Here is a 20,973-nt window from a genome sequence, read left to right as displayed (position 1 = left end):
ATAGAAAGTGCAGGAAATCCTTCGGAAAGACAGCAGGCGCGTCTCGGAGGATCATGATATTGCTTGTGGTTGTAGCAAATTTTACGCCGATCTCTACACCAGTTACCCTGTGGGGGACTTGGTTGGCGAGGCCTTTCTTGATTCCGTCCCCCTTCCAGCCCTTACGAAGGACCAGACAGACCATCTTGAAGTGGGACCAGACGGCTTTTCCGCGAGCTTCATTAAGACATTCTGTGCCCAGGTTGCTCCCCTTCTCACGTGCCTTTTTAATTCCTGCTCAGAACCAGGGGCAATCCCAGGAGATCTCCTGGAGGCCTCCGTTGCAGTCATCCCTAAGCCGAGAAAGGATCGGTCGCTGTGCGGGGCATACCGTCCTATCTCTCTCCTTAATGTTGATCCTAAATTATACACAGGGATTTTGGCTGCCCGACTTGCACCCCATGTGGAAGGCCTAGTTGACCCGGACCAGGCGGATTTATCCCAGAACGTCAAACCTCTGATAACACTAAACGGGCCTTACACCTTATCGAAAAAGCTGCACGCACAAAGGGGGAATTCATGATGTTGGCTATCGACGCCGAGAAAGCGTTCGATAGGGTCCACTGGCCCTATTGAGCGAAAGTACTTGAGAAGGTGGGATTGGGTGTGAAGTTCCGTACATACGTCTTGTACTGTTACAAATTCCCGACGGCCATGGTTCGGGTCAACGGCTGCACATCCCCCGGTTCACTATTGAGAGAGGTACGAGGCAGGAAGCCCTTTGTCGCCCCTCCTCTTCGCCCTCTACATGTAGCCGTTGGCGCAGAGTTTGAGGCTTCACCCGCGGGTATTGGGGATCAAGTTCGGGGCTACATCCATACGATTAGTCTATACACGGACGACATACTGATCTAGTTGTCTCACCCGCGGAATTCACTGCCCGCATGCCTTGAGGATCTGGAGCTATTTTCACAAGCTGCCGGGTTCAAGGTTAACATGAGCAAGTCCCGAGCCCTCGACCTGTCCCTTGAGAAACCCACTCGAGAACTTTTGCAAGGTTTGTTCCCCATCCAATGGGTGACAGGTGCGATCCCATATCTGGGGATTCAGTTGGCCCCCTCATTGCTGGACACAGTTAGCATTAATTACGCCCTGCTGCGACAGAAAATTCAGCTGGAACTGGAGCGGTGGAAACATTACCCTCTGTCATCGCTGGGCAAAATTGCGGCGGTCAAGATGACCGTTCTCCCTTAGATCTTATATTTGTTTCGCACTATCCCTCTCCGGCAACCACCGGGCTGGATACAGCAAACACAGTCGGAATTGGCTCAGTTTATATCGAATGGTCGGAAGCCGCGTCTAAAGCTGGGGCTGGCAACGCTTCCCCCGGAAGGGGGAGGACTTGGACTTCCAGACTTGATGCTCTACTTTCAAGCTGCTCAACTATGTCTCCTGGTGGAGTGGAGTGGATGGGAGTGTGAGAAGCATTGGCTATTTCAAGATCAGGCGGTGGCTGTTCGGCCCCTACAAGAAATTCCATTCTTTCGTAAGCAGCACAGACTCCCCAATCTTTATGCATCATATATTATTAGGGTCCCTATGGAAGTTTGGGACCACACCAATGTCAAGCACAAACTCACCACCTTCCCGTCCCCACTTACCCCTTTAATGGACAATCCTGATTTTACTCCAGGCACTGATTCGGTGGCCTAGCGAAGTGGAGACCCGCTGGGTAATTGTACCTCTTTCATTTGTATGCGGAACCACGTCCGAGATAGATGTTCGCCTCCACGCGCCTCCATTCAAAAAACTAAAGGCACTACCCAAGTGTTCATATCTATGACACACGGCTACATCTGAAAACGCTATACTGCGGAAATTAAAAGAGCCGATTTTCTAGGCTTGGTATTGCGCTTGACTAATAATCTTTTATCGAGTTCAACGCAACTATTATACTCTCAATACACGTGTTTACAAGCCCACTAGAAGACTGCTTAGATGATGCCGAAATCCTAGGGATCTGTAATCAAGTGAAATATACATATTGTGGAGGTGACGTAACCTAACGTTCAAAACTAGGCCATATATCTTGGTGCAAAAGATTGGAATATCTAAATAGATTATCCGAATACAAGAATTAAAGATACACTACATTAGAACTACTTCCAATTAGACACGTGAATCTTTTTGTTTCAAGAACCGAATGGAACCCCTCACCGTCGACATATATTACCATTATGAATAGTCTATTTTAGCCTCAGAAAGTTGTATTTTGTCTTGAGAAAGGCGCTGGTCGCCGAAACGCGGCGACACACAACTTATTCATCAATGTTAAGGAATTTTTAATGTTATGTTTTATGTATGTCTACCTCCAATGGAATGTAAATTTTTAACTATTGCTTCATGATATATGCTTTTTTATGTTACTGTAATAAACTCCAGTGATTAATTTGAAACTGTTCATCCTTAGTCTTTGTCCTGTCACCATTGTGTAAGCAATTTACAATTTCCGCCTAGGTTGTTTTTTCCACTGTGTGGAGGGAGTTATCTCCTTCTCTCACTTTAGGCAAGAATATGGGTTGCCAGAGTCAGAGAGGCTTCGATATGCAAGCGTGGCAACGGGCGCTTAGCGAGCAAGTGCGCCCTTTGGCGGATAGACGCCTTCTGCCCTTAAGACATTGGCTAATCACATGCAAAACAGACAACACACTAATCTCAGACTTATATAGGATGCTGCAGGCCAAATACACCCACATTTATAGTGCTGGTAGGGCGCGATGTGAGAGGGAACTAGGCAGGACACTCAGCCATAAGGACTGGGAAGGCATATATTATAGAGCAAGGCATTCTGCATATCACATGGGACTCACTGACACTATCACCAAGATTGTAACCTACTGGTACTATACCCCTGAACGTCTCCATAAGATGGATCACACTAGAGAGGCAACATGTTGGCGGGGCTGCAGTCAGGTAGGCACATTGGTACACTTGCTCTGGCACTGCGTCCATCTCCATGCCTATTGGAAGCAAATATTGGATGAGAAAGATGCGCATTTTGACACAGAGATCCCATGATCTCCCTCATACGTCCTGCTGGGTCTACCAAACCCCTTGACATACCCGCTGCGCTCTCGCAGAGGTCACTTGATTGCGATTGCGCTGGGCTCGGCTATACAGATCATACTCATGCATTGGCGAACCGCATACGTCCCTACATTCAATGGCTGGCTTCACCACCTATGGCTAGTGCTCTGTATGGAGAAGCTTTTGCTGACAATGGTGAGGGAGGAAGCTAAGTATGCAGAGCTGTGGCAACCCTTCGTGTCCATGTTGGCCTCGTAATTCTGAGAGGTCACTTGTCCTCGATATCTCCGTTTATTGCGCCTCTCTGACACGGATCAGCCGACGACAGACTAGTGGTTGTATGGGTTCAGATAAAGACAGGCGGTGGACTTGGAACACGGGTGGTGGGTGGGTGGGTATGGGCAGGGTAGGGGTTAGGGATTCTCATATTGTTATGTTCTTTCTTCTGTAAAGTGATTGCATGTACAAAGCCCTCTTCAAATAGCTTAAATCCGCACCGGCACGGATGGACTTTTTTCCCCTTTGATCCTTAGATTCAGTTATACCAACGAATGTTATCGCGATATCGGCAAATGTTTGCTTATATGTGTTGCAATCATTCAAAAAAAAGATTTAATACTAAAAACCTTAGAAATTAACTGAAAACAACACAGGTTTCAGGGACATTATAGTTGGAAATTAGCATTTTAAAAACCTTAGAAATTCACTGAAAAAACAAAGGTCTCAGGAACGTTATAGTTAGAAATTACATTTAAAAAATCTTAAATATTCACTGAAAAAATTACAGGTTACAGGAATGTTATAGTTAGGCTGACATTTCATTCGTACAAAACCAGAGAAATTCAGCCAGTGTAGTTAGCTGAGCTAACTATAACTCCCCCCGCATTACACTGCTGATGATGTCACATATTACAATACTCATGACATGGTCAGTGACATCACTGATGCCATCACTGATTACATCTCATGTGATGTTGCAAGACTTAAAATCCAACCAATATGGCTTATATGAGTAACCAAGGCTAAGAGCACTGATGGCAGAACTAGAATCTATAAAATCATCTTGGACAACAAGCCAATTAAAATACATATAACTATCTTTGAAGTATGGTATTCCTTCTGCAGAGGTGAGCAAATAGAATTACCAAGTCTTTCTGTTGGAGGAGCTCTTCAGACTGATCACACCATTTCCCTGCATGAAATTGAAATTGTCAAAGACAACCTTCCTTGTGTTATATGCTTTAGTTTTCTATTCTACTGCCTCATTGCTTCACCCTTCTTCTAGGAAGATGTAAATGCAATAATATTACCTTGCAAGCAAAAGAGGTGCCAAAGTTTATGATTGACTGGTACCTTAAGTTGGAACAGCACTATTTTACAACCTAAGACTTATGAATGGAATGCTTGTCACAGTAACTTTCAAGGCATGTGCCTCATTTGGCTCGAAATGTAGCAGCATTTGTTGCTATATCTAAACTAAACATCAGAACATAACTCAATAACATACACAAAGGAACATAACATGACAATTATCACATGAGGGGGCATGTTTCAGAAAAAATCAAAACGAAATATTTACCCATGTTTTCTTCACGTTGTTTGGTGTTTTATGATAGTTTTACAATAGTGCATTAGTAGTTTGATTTTCTGTGTTTGCTAATAAGCACAAGGCTTGTCTTCCTCTTGATATTGTGATGCTCCTGGTGGAGCAGGGTCCTGTAAGGAGCATCCTTGTGTTAATGATTTTGTTCACCATGTCCAACAGTTACATTGTGGACTGTTAGACCTGACATCCTTGGCGTGGATTTCCTCCCAATGATTAGCCATCATTCCTCCTGTTTTCTGGAATTTGTTTTAAAATGCCATTGTGATCTGGCAAAAAAAACTTTACCAGACCTAAAACTTTCTTTTTAAGCCACATAGGTCACTTCTACGGTAGGCCCTAAAGGCCCATAGGTCAGGATGTATGTAGTTAAATAGTTGGCCATGTGGGGTTAGGTTTTACATCTTCTGGTAAAATATTTCTAAATTAATTTTTCACTATTGTATTGCCTACCTCTCCAATTGGAAATCAATGTGTTACCTTATTATATTTAATAAGTGTTCAAGTTTGTTTGGAGAGCAGATAGAAATGTTATGTTTGGACTTTAACGGTAATGTTGGATTTTTGAGTCCCCATTCTGATTCATTTTTTTTGCAATTTTGGCAGAAATCCCGATGGAGTCATGAATCCCGCCGAAATTATATAAAAAAAGAAGCGCGGATTCCGCACCTTGTTTAAAAAAAGCCCCCGGTGGGTGGGGGTCCCAATCCCCACCGCGCTGCTCTGGGGACCGCCACCTCCCCAGGGCTTCAACAAAAAATTGTGGGGGGAATACGCCCCCCCGCAGCCTGCCACCTCCCTGGAGCTGTTAAAAAAAAGCATGGGGGGGTCCCAATCTCCCCCACACTGCCCCTGGGACCACCACCTCCCTGGGGCACTAAATATATAAATTTGGGGGTCCGTTGCGGACCCCTAAGCCCCGGGGACCACCACCTCCCTGGGGCTTTGTAATGGTAGGGAGGGGGCCGCGTGGCTCCCCTCCTGGAGCCCTTGATGGCCCTGGGGACTGCCACCCCCCAGGGCAAGCTCCTGCAGTGTCCCGGGGTGCCCACACCCAGGACACTGCTGTTTGCAATAGCAGGGCAGGAACTGTGCGGTTCCCACCCTGTTATAGCAAAACGTGGTTTGGATTTTGGAAGGGAGAGCAGGTTTCCTGCTCTTGCTTCCAAAATCCAAATCAGGATTGCTTTTCCACAACGGGAGCTACATGTTAGCAGCTCCCCTTGTGGAAAAGCAATGTGGGCTCTCGCAGGAGGTGGGCAGCTGGCGGGACCCTGGGGGCATTGGGGCTCCCCCCATGGACCCCAACCATGAGGTTAGGCCTCAGGGATGGGGTCCCCGGGGCCAGAAATGACCCAGGAGGAGGGTCACACGGCCCCCCACTTTTCCAAAATTTAAAAAACACTAGATGTGGGCATGCCCTGGTGGTTTGGGTCACTAGGGCGAAAATAAATTAATGGAAGTTGACGGGTTATTTTCACTAAAGTTTGGAGTTGCGACACTAGTGTGGCACTCAGCGTGGCCCCCTGGTGTGAACGCGATGGGTTCACGGCTCTCAGCGCGGCCCCAAGTGTGAACGTGATGGGTCCACAGCTGCACTAGTCACGCAGTTTGGGGGAAAAGTAACATCAACTCTGCAAATGTGTCCTTCATTAGCATTTCCAGATCTACCCCACTCAATGTGCCTGGGTCATGAACTCCATCCACTCAGGATCTCCGTCAGACCCGTGCCCACACCACGTATTCAACAAAGCAGACGCTGCCATCGCACCCCAACTACGGAAGGTCAATAACATCTCCTTCGAAACAGCGACATCCCGGAAAGCTAGAAACACGCCAAAATCAACGCCCTCCTCAAGAAGCCCAAGGCAAACCCCAAGGACCTCAAGAACTTCCGGCCCATCTCCCTGCTCCCGTTCCCGGCGAAGATCTTTGAGAAAATCGTCAACATGCAACTGGCCCGCCACCTGGAAGACAACAACATCTTGGACCCGTCCCAGTCTGGGTTCAGATGAAACGACAGCACCAAGACAGCCCTCATCGCCGCCACAGAGGACATCAGGCACATTCTAGACTACGGCGAAACATCAGCCCTCATCCTCCTGGACCTGTCAGCCGCCTTTGACATGGTCTGCCATTGCACTCTAAAGACACGCCTCCTAGAAGCCGGAATCCAAGAGAAGGTCCTTGACTGGACCACGTCTTTTCTCTCCGGCAGAAGCCAGAGCATCCGCCTCCCGTCCTTGCGTTCCAAGGCCACCGGCTTCATCAGCGGCATCCCCCAGGGCTCAGCCCGACGCTGTTCAACGTCTACATGGCCCCCCTCTCACAAGTGAACCGCCAACACGACCTGAATATTATCTCCTACGCTGACGACACCCAGCTCATCCTCTCCCTCACCAAAGACCCGCACACCGCCAAAACCAACCTCCACGAGGGAATGAAGGCCGTCGCCGACTGGATGAGGAACAGCCGTCAGAGGCTGAACACGGACAAGACGGAGGTACTGATCCTCGGACCCACCCCCTCAGCCTAGGACGACTACTGGTGGCCGACCACAATGGGAACAGCACCTTCACCCACCAACCATGCACGCAACCTAGGATTCATCCTCGACTCCCCCCTCTCCATGTCTAAACAGGTCAACACCGTCTCCTCCTCCTGCTACAACACCCTCCGCATGCTCCGCAGGATCTACAAGTAGATCCCGACCGAAACAAGAACAGTGACACAGGCCCTAGTCAGCAGCAGACAGGACTACTGCAACGCAGTCTACGCAGGAATCCCAGCCAAACACCTACGACGACAACAACGCATCCAAAACGCCTCCGCCCGACTGATCGTCAACGTCCCCCGCCGCAGCCACATCACCCCCCACCTGAGAGACCTACACTGGCTCCCCATTGACAAGAGGATCACCTTCAAGCTCCTCACCCACGCACACAAAGCACTCCGCATCGCCGGACCAGCCTACCTGAACAGCATACTCAGCTTCTACAACCCCACCCGCCAGCTCTACTCCACCAGCCACGCCCTCGCTGCTGTTTCCCGCATCCAAGAAAAAACCTCCGGTGGCAGATTCTTCTCCTACCTCGCCACCAAGACCTGGAACACCCTCCATACCCACCTACGGCAGACCCAAGACCTACTCGCCTTCAGAAGACTCCTCAAGACCTGGCTCTTCGAGCAGTAGCGGCACCCCCTCCCCTCAGCGCCTTGAGACTCTCACGGGTAAGTAGCGCACTTTACAAGTACTCTGATTGATTGATTGCCACCACAGCGCACAATCATGAGGTCAGAGGGTTGGAGATGCAAAAAGGTTTAAACAAAGGCATCAATTGGTGCCACTTTAAACCTCTCTGTCCAATCCATTTAATGTCTACATTTTGCAAAGCTAGGTTTTTGTCAATACCTATGTTCAGCATACCTTTTGCACGAACAAAACATAGCTTTGCCCAACAATCCACGCAGAAAGCATCTTGAAGTGATGTCTGTAGGTAACCAAAAGATATCTGTAGCTGAGGTAGTAAAATGGTGGACAAGATGCTGTTTAAAAAAAAGCAGAGAAATCATTGGTTGTTTATGAACATTGTACACTGAAAAATAGGGTGCAAGGGACTTTCTTTAAAAAGCATGTTTCTTATTGGTCAGTAAAAAATGTTTGAAAAGTACAGGAGAAAGGATGTGGTCATGTTTTGCAAAGCCAACAACACTTGCTGTGTATGCATTTGCAATATTGTGTGGTGAACTTGAAAATATGGCGAACTTGTGACCTGTCAGTCAAGTTGAATGTTTCATGAACTGTTACTATGGAAACTGGCATTAAGCAGAAAGGGTGAAGAAGTCATTTGCTAAGCGTTATTATGTGTAACCAATGGAAATGTGTTTTACAATTGGAAAATCTCTGGGAAGCAATGTGTATTTGTATGAAGAAAGAGAGGGAAAACTTGTCATTACCGGTTTTACCTTGCTGGGTCTGGTGCATTACATTGATTGTGTGTAAAGGAAAATCCTGTCTGAGTGTGTGAGATTTTTCATTCAACACATTTATTTGCAAGGTGAGTTATACATTTTTTAGATTTATTTAACAAGATTTGACATTATTCTAAAACTGTGTTGTTTGAAATATATTATTACATGTAGAGATGTATATTCGAATTTGTTTTATTTGTACTTGAATGTTGTTTAAAAAAGAGTTTGTACAGTAATATGTGCATTTTTTAAGATGATTACTGATGTTATTAATTAAGCTTGTTTTTAAAGTCCTTTCAAAGGTAAAGTTGAATGATGCCACATATTTTTAGATAATTGGTTGAAGATGCAGTATAAAAGTGTAGATTGAAAGATGTTCATATAAGGTGCAGTTTATTAGCCTTCATTTTATGTTCTCTCTACAAAGGTATAGTTGAATGATACTGCATTATTATAGATACTTGGTAAAGATGCAGCACAACTGTGTTGTTTGAAAGATGATCATATAGGGTGTTAATAATTAGGTTTCAGTTATTAGTTTGTACAGAAGGTGAAGTTAAATGATGCCATATATTTTGAGATAGAATGGTGAAATAAGGTGCTGTAATTTAGGCTTCTTTTTGTACTGTGAGCAAAGGTAGAGTTGAATGATGCAACATAATTTTAGATACAAAGGTGAAGATGTATAATAAAAGTGTGTTTTAAAAATGTTCATAAAAGGTGATGTTAATTACCCTTCTTTCTTAAGTCTGTTGAGAGGTATTGTTTAATGATGTCACATATTTGTAGATTAAATGGTCAATATGTTGCTCAAAAGTAAATGCCACATATTGCCATTTCTGTCATGTCGCACTTATCTACTTAACTAGATAGTATGTAATGACTCATCTATGTGTTCAGACTCTATTTATACAGTTGTATGTATACTTAGTGAGCTATTGAGAGGTGCCTGACCGATTACAGGAGTGCAAAGGTAGTGAATATGTGATTTTAAAACTATATGAGTAGTGATTGACTGGTTCCATATTCTGCAATGACCCAGTTAGTATCCAAGCACTACCCATGCACACATGCAATGACCCAGGCACTAACTCATGTACTGTCACAATCCCCTGAACAATACCTACGCAGTCCAGCAATCTCCCTGTCACAACCTGTGCACTCCTCCAATCACCCAGCCAGCCCTGTCTTATCCAATCACTCTGCCAAAACACAAGCACTTATAAATTCACCATGCACTTTCTTTGCAGTATTCTAATCATGCAGTCACTACCCATGTACTCATCCAATGACCCAGGCACTAACTCATGCAGTGCTAAAGTCACCGGAGCACTACCCATGCAGTCCAGCAATCCCCCTGTCACTCCCTGTGCACTCTTCCAATCACCCAGTCAGCACCATGATCTTATCCAATCACTGCGCCAAAACCCAAGCACTTATAAATTCACCATGCACTCTCCTTGCAGCACTCTAATTATCCAGTCACTACCCATGTACTCATGCAATGACCCAGGCACTAACATATGTAGTGCCACAATCCTCTGAGCACTACCCATGCAGATAGACAAAGGGCAGGAGATCTGCGCCAGGCAGACTGTCACACAACACGAGTCAGGTGTTACCCTCGGGGGATACTGTGTGAGTCCTCAGAAGTCCTGGTGTGCCAGACAAGAATTCAACTGCAGGGTTTAGTCCCTGGATTGGGAGGCCAGGTTCAGGCTCTGCCTGACCTGGAGGGAAGGGCATCTGCAATCAGTGTCCTGACCGGGGGGATACTGTGTGAGTCCCAAGAAGTCCTGGTGTGCCAGGCAAGTGCTCAGCCGCGGGGTTCAGCCCCAAAATTGGGAGGGCAGGTTCAGGATCTGCCTGACCTGGAGGGAAGGACATCTGTAACCAGTGCCCTGATCTGTTTGGCTTCCAGGGGTACCACTCCAGTTGGGAGAGTGCAGGACTCTGGAAGGGAGTGCAGAGGAAGGGAGTCCTTGCCTCTGACCCCGGTGCAACCTGAGGGTTTAGACCATAAGTTGGGAGACCAGTTACTGGAGAGAGATCCTGAACTGGTGGGAGAGTTGTGTTCTAAGGGTGCCTCTCAAAGGAGGAGAGTGAAGAACCCTAGAAGGAGAGGTAGGGGGAGGAGAGCCTCACCCATGACTTCTGGTTAGTCTGAGGGTGCGGACCCTAGGCTGGAGGATCAGTGGAGGATCTGTGGCAGTTTAGAACTGCACTGATGAGAGAAAGAGTGGAGAATGGGTACTATGTGCCTGTGAGATGGCAAGGACCAGATACATCTGGATGGCCTAGGATGGCCTAGGGCCAGGTCCAGGCCGAGGACAACTAGGACAACTAGGGAGTACCAATGGGGTAGCTTAGTTGGTCCTGGGAGCTTTGACAGAGGGAACCACATGGGTTCAGAATGGCGTAGAACTGGAGTATGCCCCTAAGGTTGCGGGCCCGTGTCCATGTTCTATCGCCCAAGGCAGGGAAGCCCATCAAGGTGGTGATTGGTCTACCCTGAGTTTTGGCTGGAAGAGGGTTGTTTTAGATTTGGCCCTTCTTGCATGGTCATCCCTGACTTTTTGCTTTCCTCCGAGCCTTTTTTTTTTCTGACATGGTGTTGGTGGTCTTAGGTCTCTGGGCACTTTAGCACTGCTGTTCAGTATAAAGTGCAGGTGCTCTCTGTGGAAAATATGGTAAGGATTGGTCTACACCTGTTTGGCATATTTAAATTACCTGTCAGGCCCTTGTCAAGTTGTATCTCATATACCCAGGGCTGGTAAATTAAATGCGCCACCCACCAAAATAGCCTTTCAAACCCATCCCGGGCCTCTTCTATTGCAGGGCCTATGCATGCAGTGTTACTGCTGCTGTGACGTGACTATTTCAGAAATGACACTTTTAGAAGTGGGCCTTTCTGTGTGTTACGTGTCTGCCTGCCTGATGTGGATTGCATGTATGGCTTTGGCATGATAGGGGCTGGTGTGGTGTGTGTGTGGCTCCAGGAGGGGCAGGGTGAGTCAGCGATGGGCTGAATAGGCTATCTGCATTAGGAGTACTAGGAGGAGTAGTCCCCTGACCCGGAATAGGTCTGTGCCTGCCTATTTGAATGCTGGCTTTGCCCCCCTGTGGTGTGTCTGATGACAAGCCCCCACCTGACAAAGGGGACGAGGAGCTTGGTCAGCAAGGTGCTCCAAAACCCCACAGAACCAGTTTAGGCTGGTTCCCCCAAACCCTGTACCAGGGCAGACAAAGCAAATGTGGATATAAATATTGGGGCTGTGACCCCATGAAAATGTGTTGCTGTGTGCTTACTTGGGACCTGAGGAATGCCCTACCAGGAGGAACCGCCGTTTGGGACCAAGCCTCTGCTGACTGGGGGTGGCTGAGGGAGCTTTCCCCCCCTCCTTACTAAGGAGTCCTGCATGCTGGCCTGCCTGTGGTGCCTGGTCCGTGCCTTCTTGTGACCTACCAGGGCTGGGTGGTCTGCCCTGTAGGTGGGGAAACTTGACACAGGACAAGCGCTTCACTTTTGTTTTACTATTGCCCTGGTAAAGCACGTGTTGAGCGCTTTTTCGTCTTTTTGAGCCCTAGAAGTGGGGTCAACATTCTGCCCGGGCTTGGTTCAGGTCGGGACGCCCATGTGGAGGAGAGAGCCCCGTGTAGCAGAGGAAGAGCCCAGCGGTAGGGGATCCCGGTCTGGGATCGTCCGACAGGCGCAGACTAAGGGATTGCGCCGTTCGGTGAAAAACTATGGTGACTTCGCACCGAGATTCAGAACAGACCGGAAGTCAGGCAGTGAAGGTCTGACTGTGGGTGGGACCCATTAGGCACAAAGGAGAAGCAGGAGACTTTGCCCCATAGGCATATGGCCCATGCCCAGGCCGGAATACAGGCAGTGAGAGCCTGGTAGTAGGTGGGGCGAGAAAGAGAAGTGAGCGCCGAGGGCCAGACGGGGCTATCACCAGAGCCCAAGTGGGAGTGCCTGGCTGTGGGTGAAGTGTCCGATACGTAGCCCGCACTACTGCAGAGACTTCACTCCCGCCGCAAAACAGGAAGACAGACAGCAACCAAGTCCCGGTGAGTGGGACTGAGCTTCTGGTCATTTAGGCCCAGACTGCGGTGGGGACGAGCAGCAACACCTGCAACAACTTGCTGGGTGCTGGGGGCATTTTTTTACTGTTCACAGCTGCACTGCAATTGTGGGCAGCTGCATCGAGGGGGCAATTTGGTGTTAGAGAGTCCAGGAGTGGGAAATCCCCCAGTGCATCGCGAGTGCTGATTCATTTTCTAAAGAGTTGCGGCGCCGGGAGTGGCACTGGGAGAGTCCTGGTAACGGGGGCTCACGAGGCACTGTGGTGCCAGTGCCTTTTTCCATTGGGGGCATTTTGTTGGTGATAAGAAGGGGGTGAGAAGCACCCCAAGCCCAGTGCAGTGCACACTTTGTATGGGCTGCATAAGTGGCAAAAGGGCCAGTGGAAGACCCCAATACAATCCCTGACATTCTGGAAATAGGGCATTTTGATCCAAGTGAAAGGCCAGTTGGCCTGGGTTCAGTTGCTAAGGTGATGTATGCACCTGGTCAGTGTACTGTGTTGCAGTGCGCTTTATTGCATAAGGTGTTTATGCTTGTGCTGCATAATGTCATGCTATGATGTTTTAGGGTGATGACTACCGTGTAATATGTTTATGCAAGTGAGGTTTGGGCCTATTGGTAAACATCCTTTGGTACATGGTCATTACACCGCGTACCATCACTACGCAAGCTTTACTACGCATGCTCTGTAATAATGCATAGCCTTTTCTACGCATGGTATTACAACGCATGCATTGTAAAGCGAACCACATTGTGGTGAGGAAACTGAGACATTTCCTCACAATGACGTGCAATGATCACCGCCTCTCCGAAGATGCAGGAAGGAGAACATAGGACACGAGGAGAGAGAGGTAAGAGGGGCTATTTTTAAGGGTTTAGGGTAGGGGAGGTTTTTAAGGATTAAGGTAGTGTTGTGTTTGAGGAGTAATGTTTTGAGGTTTAGGGTAGTGTTGGGGGTCATGTAGGGGAGTGTTTGGGTGAAGGGACAGGATTGGGGGTAGGGGAGGATCGTGCTGGGGTAGTGTTTTAGGGTTTAGTGTATAATTGTGGTGTTTGTGAAGTGTAGGGTAGTGTTTTAGGGTTAAGGGTAGTGTTGGGGTGTCATGCAGGGTAGTGTTGTAGTGTAGGGAGTGGACTGGGGGAAGGGTGAGGGTCGTGCATGGTGTAGTGTTTGAGGGTATAGGGTAGTGGTGTGATGTACGTGTAGCGTAGGGTGGTGTATTAGGGTTTAGAGTAGTGTTGGGGGGTCATGCAGCGTAGTGCTTGAGTGTAGGGACCGGACTGGGAGTCAGGGGAGGGTTGCGGAGGGGGTAGTGCTTTAGGTTTTAGGGTAGTGTTGTGGTGTGGTGTAGTGTAGGGTAGTGGTTTAGGGTTTAGGGTAGTGTTGGGGTCGTGAAGGGCAGTGTTTGGGAGTATCGACAGGACTCGGTTAGGGGCAGGGCTGTGCTGTGGTTAGTGATTTAGGGTTTAGGGTAGTGTAGTGGTGTTTGAGTAGTGTAGGGTAGTGTAGTGTTTGGGTAGTTTTTTAGAGTTTGTTTTGTGTAGGTTAGTGTATTTGTATTTAGTATTTAGTGTAGTGTTGTGGTAAATGTCTGTTTTTATTGCTATGCAAGTTTTAGTGTTTAGTGTAGTGTCGAGGGGTTGTGATGGGTAATGAATGAGTGTAGGGACCGGAGTGGGGGAATGCGTATGTTCGTGCATGGGGTAGTGATTTAGGGTTTGGGGTAATGAATTGGTGTTTCAGTAGTGTAGGGTAGTGTAGTGTTTGAGTGTTTTGGTAGTGTTTTCCAATTTTAGATGTGTAGGGTAGTGTATTTCTATTATTCAAAGTAGTGTTGTGTTTTAAACATTTTAAAAAGGGGTTAAATGTTTTTATTTAATATGACACGTTATTCCGCATACCGTTTTTATTAATAGGCTTACTTCATATACATTAACACTTTTAATGTAATGGTATGTGAACTAAAAACATGCGTAGTAACGGTTATTGCTAAGTAATAACCACGTAGTAATGGCATGCGAAGTAATGGCATGTGAAATAACCTGTCATATTTGTCATTATTGTGCCAGTAGTTACTGATTGTGTTTTATATTTGCTACTTTAATACTGATCTCACTCCCCCCCCCTTTCCCTCCACCCTCCAAGATTCTAATTCCCCCAACACTCACACTAAAAATAACGCCGCTTGGCATAATTTCCAGCCAGTCACTGAAAGAGATGTCTTTGACATCATTGCAAAACTTAAACCCTCCTCCCACACTAAAGACCCCCTCCCTTCTAAACTTGTCCAAAACCTCAAACATATCATCACACCTGCCTGGACCTCGATCATTAACACCTCCCTAGCCACCGGCTGTGTCCCCACCTCCCTTCAACTGGGACAAATCACCCCCATTCTTAAAAACCCTACGGCTGACCCTAATGACCTCAACAACCTCCGTCCTATCTCCAAATTGCCCCTCCTCTCGAAAGCCCTTGAAAAATGTGTCCTTCTTCAGCTTGACAGACACATTGAACTTTTTAACTTACTTGACCCTCTTCAATCTGGCTTCAGGAAAGGCTGCAGCACCGAAACCGCCATGCTTAACATTATAGATGACATTCACCACTCCCTTGACAATGGCGAATCTAGCCTACTGATCCTCCTTGATCTCTCCGCAGCGTTCGATACCGTTAACCACTCTGTTCTTCTCAAAGTCCTTAAAGAACGATTCGGCCTTAATGGCATGACTCATAATTGGTTTGTCTCATACCTGCAGCACCGCGCTCAGCACATTAAAATCCACAATTGCCTTTCGAACCCCTCCCCCATCTCTCTAGGAGTTCCACAAGGATCCATACTATCTCCCTCTCTCTTTAACCTCTTCATGGAACCTCTCACCCTCATTCTCAAACAAGCAGGGATTAACTATTACCTCTACGCTGACGATACACAACTCTACCATAAGATAAAAACCCATGCTGACATCCTCCACCTCAACAACACCCTCATCAAAATTCAAGCCTGGTTCCACTCGAACCATCTCAAACTTAACCCAAAAAAAACTGAAATTATTCTTTTCTCCCCAAAAAACAACCAGCTCCCCATTCAAAAGTGGAACACAGACCTTAACGCCCTCAACTGCTCCCTGTCCCTAGCCACCTCAGTCAAATCCTTGGGCATCTCTCTTGACAACCGACTAACTCTCAACGTTCACATCAACAACTCTGCCAAAGGAGCCCTCCTTACCCTCCGTAACCTTAAGAAAATTAAGCCCTTCATCCCAATTGATTACTTTAAACTGGCAGTCCAATCGCTTGCTCTATCGCGCATTGATTACGGCAATGCCATCCTCACCGGAATTCCCAAAACCCACCTGGCACCTCTTAAATCTGTGCTCAACCTCGCAGCTAGGCTTATCACGGACTGCAAACGATTTGACCACATCTCTCCCGCCCTTAAATCCCTTAAATGGCTCCCCATTGAAGGTAGATCCACATATAAAACCGCCTGCATTACGCACAAAATCCTCCACCAAAACACACCGGCATACCTCTCCAATAAACTGACCAAAGCAGGCTGCACGCGATCACTGAGAAGCTCCAACACCCTCCTACTTATTCCCCCCATTCAGAAAAAGAATTCCACTAAGTCACGCTCATTTTCAGGCAATGCCCCACTTATTTGGAATGCCCTCCCTAAAGACCTCCGCTGTAACCAGTCCTACCCCAGCTTCAAAAAAGAACTCAAACTTCTTCTCCTTAATAAATACTGGGGTTTCTAATCCCTCCCTGGTAGCCTCGCCCCTCTGCATCACCCCACCTATCTGCTCTGCATATGACTTGTGACCATCCCGCCTGGCCAACTCCCTTTCCTTCTATCTGACCACCTTACCTCCCCTCCTCATGACAGTCAGTTCTCTTGCATGTTTTTGTATACCTAAGTGAGGCTTCCCGCCAAACTGTGACCGCTATTTTGTATGACTCATAGTGTCTAGCAATTGTTTTTACTTTTTTATCTAGATGTCATGTATCCTATGTGGACTTGTTCTTTTATTATTCCGTTGTCTGTGCTTATACACACTGTACCTGTATGGAAACACCTTGTAAAGCGCTCTGATACTCCTGGGTCCAGCCAGCGCTATATAAAACCTCTTAAATAAAAAATAAATAAAAATACTTGTGCTTTGTGATGGTTCTGACAGTGGCCCGATAGGACCTATCCTGTATATAATCCCCTGTGAATATTGCCTAGTGCCAGTTGGCACAGTGTATATGAGTGATTCTGATTCGAATGTGTTTTGGATAATACAAGGCCATTTTATAACTTTGTGAAGAGTTTCTTTTGCAGTATGCCTAGTGAGTTGCTGCTGTGTGTGTGGGTCGCGCAAACACTTTACACATTGCCTCTCGGATAGGCCTGAATGCTCATCTCAAGCTACCAAGTAGGTGAGCTGGGGTTATCTTCAGTGTGTAACTCCCATGCCCTGACTAGAGTGGTGGTTTCTGCCTGGCTTAGGCGCAAGCCCTAGTCAACCAGAAATCCCATTTCTAACACCTCTGAACTGTCCTCACACTTTGGAACCAGACACATGGGCACTCCTTGCATTCGCATGTAAAGCTCCCACTGCCACAGAGGTGAGGTACTTGCTAATCGAATGTGAGGTGCAGGCGAAATAAATGTGCATGCAACCATGTCCACCTCTACGTCAGCGAGCACCCATTTCGCGTAGTCACAGACCATCAACCACTGGTCCCACTTTTCCGAGGCACCACCCCAAATCCACCACTGAAGATTGAGAGATGGGTGATACAACTGCGGCACTACCAGATGGATCTGGTGTATCGCCCAGGGGCAAAGAATCCAGCAGATTTTCTCTCCCTGCACCCGCAAGGCCCACGAAAGGAGGACGCTGACAGCGAAAGGAAAATGGAGCTATACATTGACATGGTGTCACAAGGAGTGTGCCCCTGCACTCTTACCACCGAACATATCAAAGCAGCAACCAAAGATGACCTAGTCTTTACCAAAGTGATAGGATCAATACACAAAGGGTTATGGAAAACTTTCTAAGGGACGCCAATGAGTGGTGCAAATCTGGGAAGTCAAGCCTCGGGTAGTTGTGGAGAGTGCGAGACGAGTTGAGCACCGTAGAGGAAGATCTAGTGCTACTAGGCTCCCGAATTGTGATCCCAATGAGCCTCCAGGAAAGAGTAACTGCACTAGCCCAAGAGGGCCACCACAGGATGGTGCAGATGAAATCATGCATGTGAGAGAAGGTGTGGTTTCCGAGGCTAGAAGTAGCCATAGACACCTTTGTACAAAACTGTTGCCCTTGCCAGCTCATGTGTAGCCAAGAACCACCAGTACCAATAATCACGGAAGAACCTACATCCACACCCTGGTCGAGAGTAAATCTCGATGATTTTGAGTTTTTCAGATGGAAGAGTGACAGCTGTACTCATTGACAGATACTCCAAATATCGGTGGTTGTGGTATTAAACTCCATGTCATTCTCACACATTGCACTAGTGCTTGAAAAAACTTTTGCACTGTGTGGCCTACCACATGAGTTAAAAACAGACAATGGCCCACCGTTTCAAGGAGGCGAGTTCAAAGACTTGCTCGCATCACTGGGCATATGTCACCACCGTATTACCCCGCAATGGCCACAAGCAAACGGGGAGTGGAGAGCTTTATGTGCACACTGAACAAAATCCTACTCATTGCCACATCAGAGCAAACTAACCCGGAGGTGGCCTTGCAACGGTTCCTGCAGGAGTATCGCAGCACCCCGCATTGTATGAACCAATGGTCCCCGTGGTCCTTGATGCTTGCCGGGCACTGGCGTGATACCATCCTGGTGTCTGAAACATGGGCCCTACCCCCTTATGAGCCAGCTTAGGCTCAATTGTGACGAGTTCAGAACAACGAATGGGCCAGCCGTAAGAGGAGTGCCAAACTCCGGATCATCGCCCCCGGGAGTTCCTTGCTGATCCGGAAGCGCCACCCAGGTGGAAAGTTCAGGATGACCTATGAGCCAGGGATCTGGACAGTACTGCGAGTAAATGGAACCGCCATCACTGCCAAGGGTGGGACCAAACTGGTCACCAGTAACATGTCATGGTTCCATAAGGTCAACTATCAAGAACAGTAAGCATCTGTTTCCGGAGACAATGAAGCAGGAAGAACCTGGATTGAGGAAAACGTATCTACCAAAACTCCTGAACTGAGTGCAGGAGGAAGCATCGAAAGGAACTTGTCCATGTCCAATGGGCACAGTGATGCGAATGGGATGCCCTTGTTAGACTCAGGCAAGAGTCGCCGGCTCAACCCTGGGTTCTACAACCTAAGGCCGAACCCAACACCCAGCCAGAGACTTAGAGACTTTGTTGTACTTTGTGTTAACAGTTTAGATTTGATACCGATTTGGGAAGTGGTGTAATGGCCCAAGTCCCGCTAGAGCAGAACTCAGAGACATGACCCAGAAGGGCTTACACACAATGGATTACCCTCTGGCCAGGCATGGCCAGAGGTAATAAATAAACAGGCGGAGATCACTCGTGGTCTTCCGGCCCACACCAACCAACACGTGTGGTCTAAGTTTGTCAGCCCTCCTGACTATAGGCCTGTCGGGTCACCTGAATCCCCTAAGCAGCGACCGACGTCACAACAATCTAATTTTTTTAAATAACTCATATATGTCAATAAGTAATTAGTCGCTGTCGAAGTAGCAGTAGGATATTCTTCTTTTCTCATTCATTGTTTTAGTAGCTGAAGGAATGATGCTGGCCTTGAAGTCTCATGCAAATCTGTTTCAGTCCTTAATTCTTGCATCGACGCCAGTCTCATTTCTGAATGACAAACAATTCAGTTTGTCTCCCTGATTCTTCTCGAATTCTCTTTAGTAATAGAGGTGGGAAGAAAAGCCTCTCTACTTTGGTTACAATAGTGGGCTTTTCAAGGAAAGACTGCTTCCATTTCGACTATAAGAAGGCTGCAGTCACGAAGGTTTTCCTGCAAGGGGACCTTAGCTGTTATCATCCCCTAAAGTTTATAGTACCACAATATCTTGTCAGAACATCATGTGACGCAGCTCTTGTGTCCTAAATAAAAAATATCACCCCATTTGAGTTTATATATGAATATTACACTGAAAGGAACTATATTTTTGTAAACGCTTTATAGGACAAGATGTTTAGGTCGAATGCCATTTCTGTATACAATATCCTGACATGCAACTCCGGTCGTGTCTGTTACGTGGTGCTCCTGATGGGAAGATTCTAGCATCTGTGCTTTCTTTCTTGTTTTCTTTTTTACCACTGTGACACCGCTCTATCTTTTTCAACCTGACGAGCCGTTCTTTCGTGAATATTTATATCGCTTATCATGTGTTATCTGATTTCTCTGATGTTTTCCTCCGAGGCAACACGTTGCGTATTAAAAGAAAAACACTGCTTCTAACTTACAAAGTATCATTTGTCTTTTTTTCCTCCGTTTCCAAAATATCACCGAAAGGGTTTTCTGTAGCCAGCCAAACGGATAAACTATGAATGAACCTCCCCACAGGCTAAACACCGCCACCTCTACCCGTCGAACAGTTCCCCATGCCTCGGAATGCCCTGGGAACATTTGTGATGTATGTTACTAATTCAGCTGAACATATTTGTCATCTCTATTGGTAAAAGAGGTTAAATAAGCAAAGATTACGATTTAATTCTTTGCTTTGGGACAACGCTGTAATCTTATGAGAGAGACTTCTTATCCAATCCCCCATCCCGGAGGTAAGAGGCATTTTCTTGCTGTGCTGGGAGTTATAATGATAAAATTAACAACGTTGTATTTACCATTGAAGCCAGCACTACGGCATGGTATCCCGCCATTAATCACTGGCACCAGTTCTCATAACAGAGCCCCTTGCTGGCCCTCAGGCACCTGCACCGCTCCCCAAGCAATTCCAATCCCCAGCAATAACTTATCGCCAGAGCCAGGGATCAAGATTAAACCATGGTGAATAATGGGAGTCTGTGCACACTTGTATTCCTCTGGTAGATACACGCGAGCTAATAACCACCTTAAAGGGGCAGCAAATCATGCCGGAATTTATATTGGACAAGTCTCAGATGTTCTGTGTCTGTCTCTCACTTCAATTTACCGATTTGTTTATACACTTGGCTTTAACTCCTCCCCTCATGTGTTGTGGAAAAGGCGATGGGCTCTATTTTCTTTCACATTATTCATTGTGCACTACCCGCTTGCAT

The sequence above is a fragment of the Lissotriton helveticus genome, chromosome 10, assembly GCF_964261635.1.
Source record: "Lissotriton helveticus chromosome 10, aLisHel1.1, whole genome shotgun sequence".
Taxonomy (NCBI): Eukaryota; Metazoa; Chordata; class Amphibia; order Caudata; family Salamandridae; genus Lissotriton; species Lissotriton helveticus.
Note: the sequence above shows the minus strand (reverse complement) of the source record.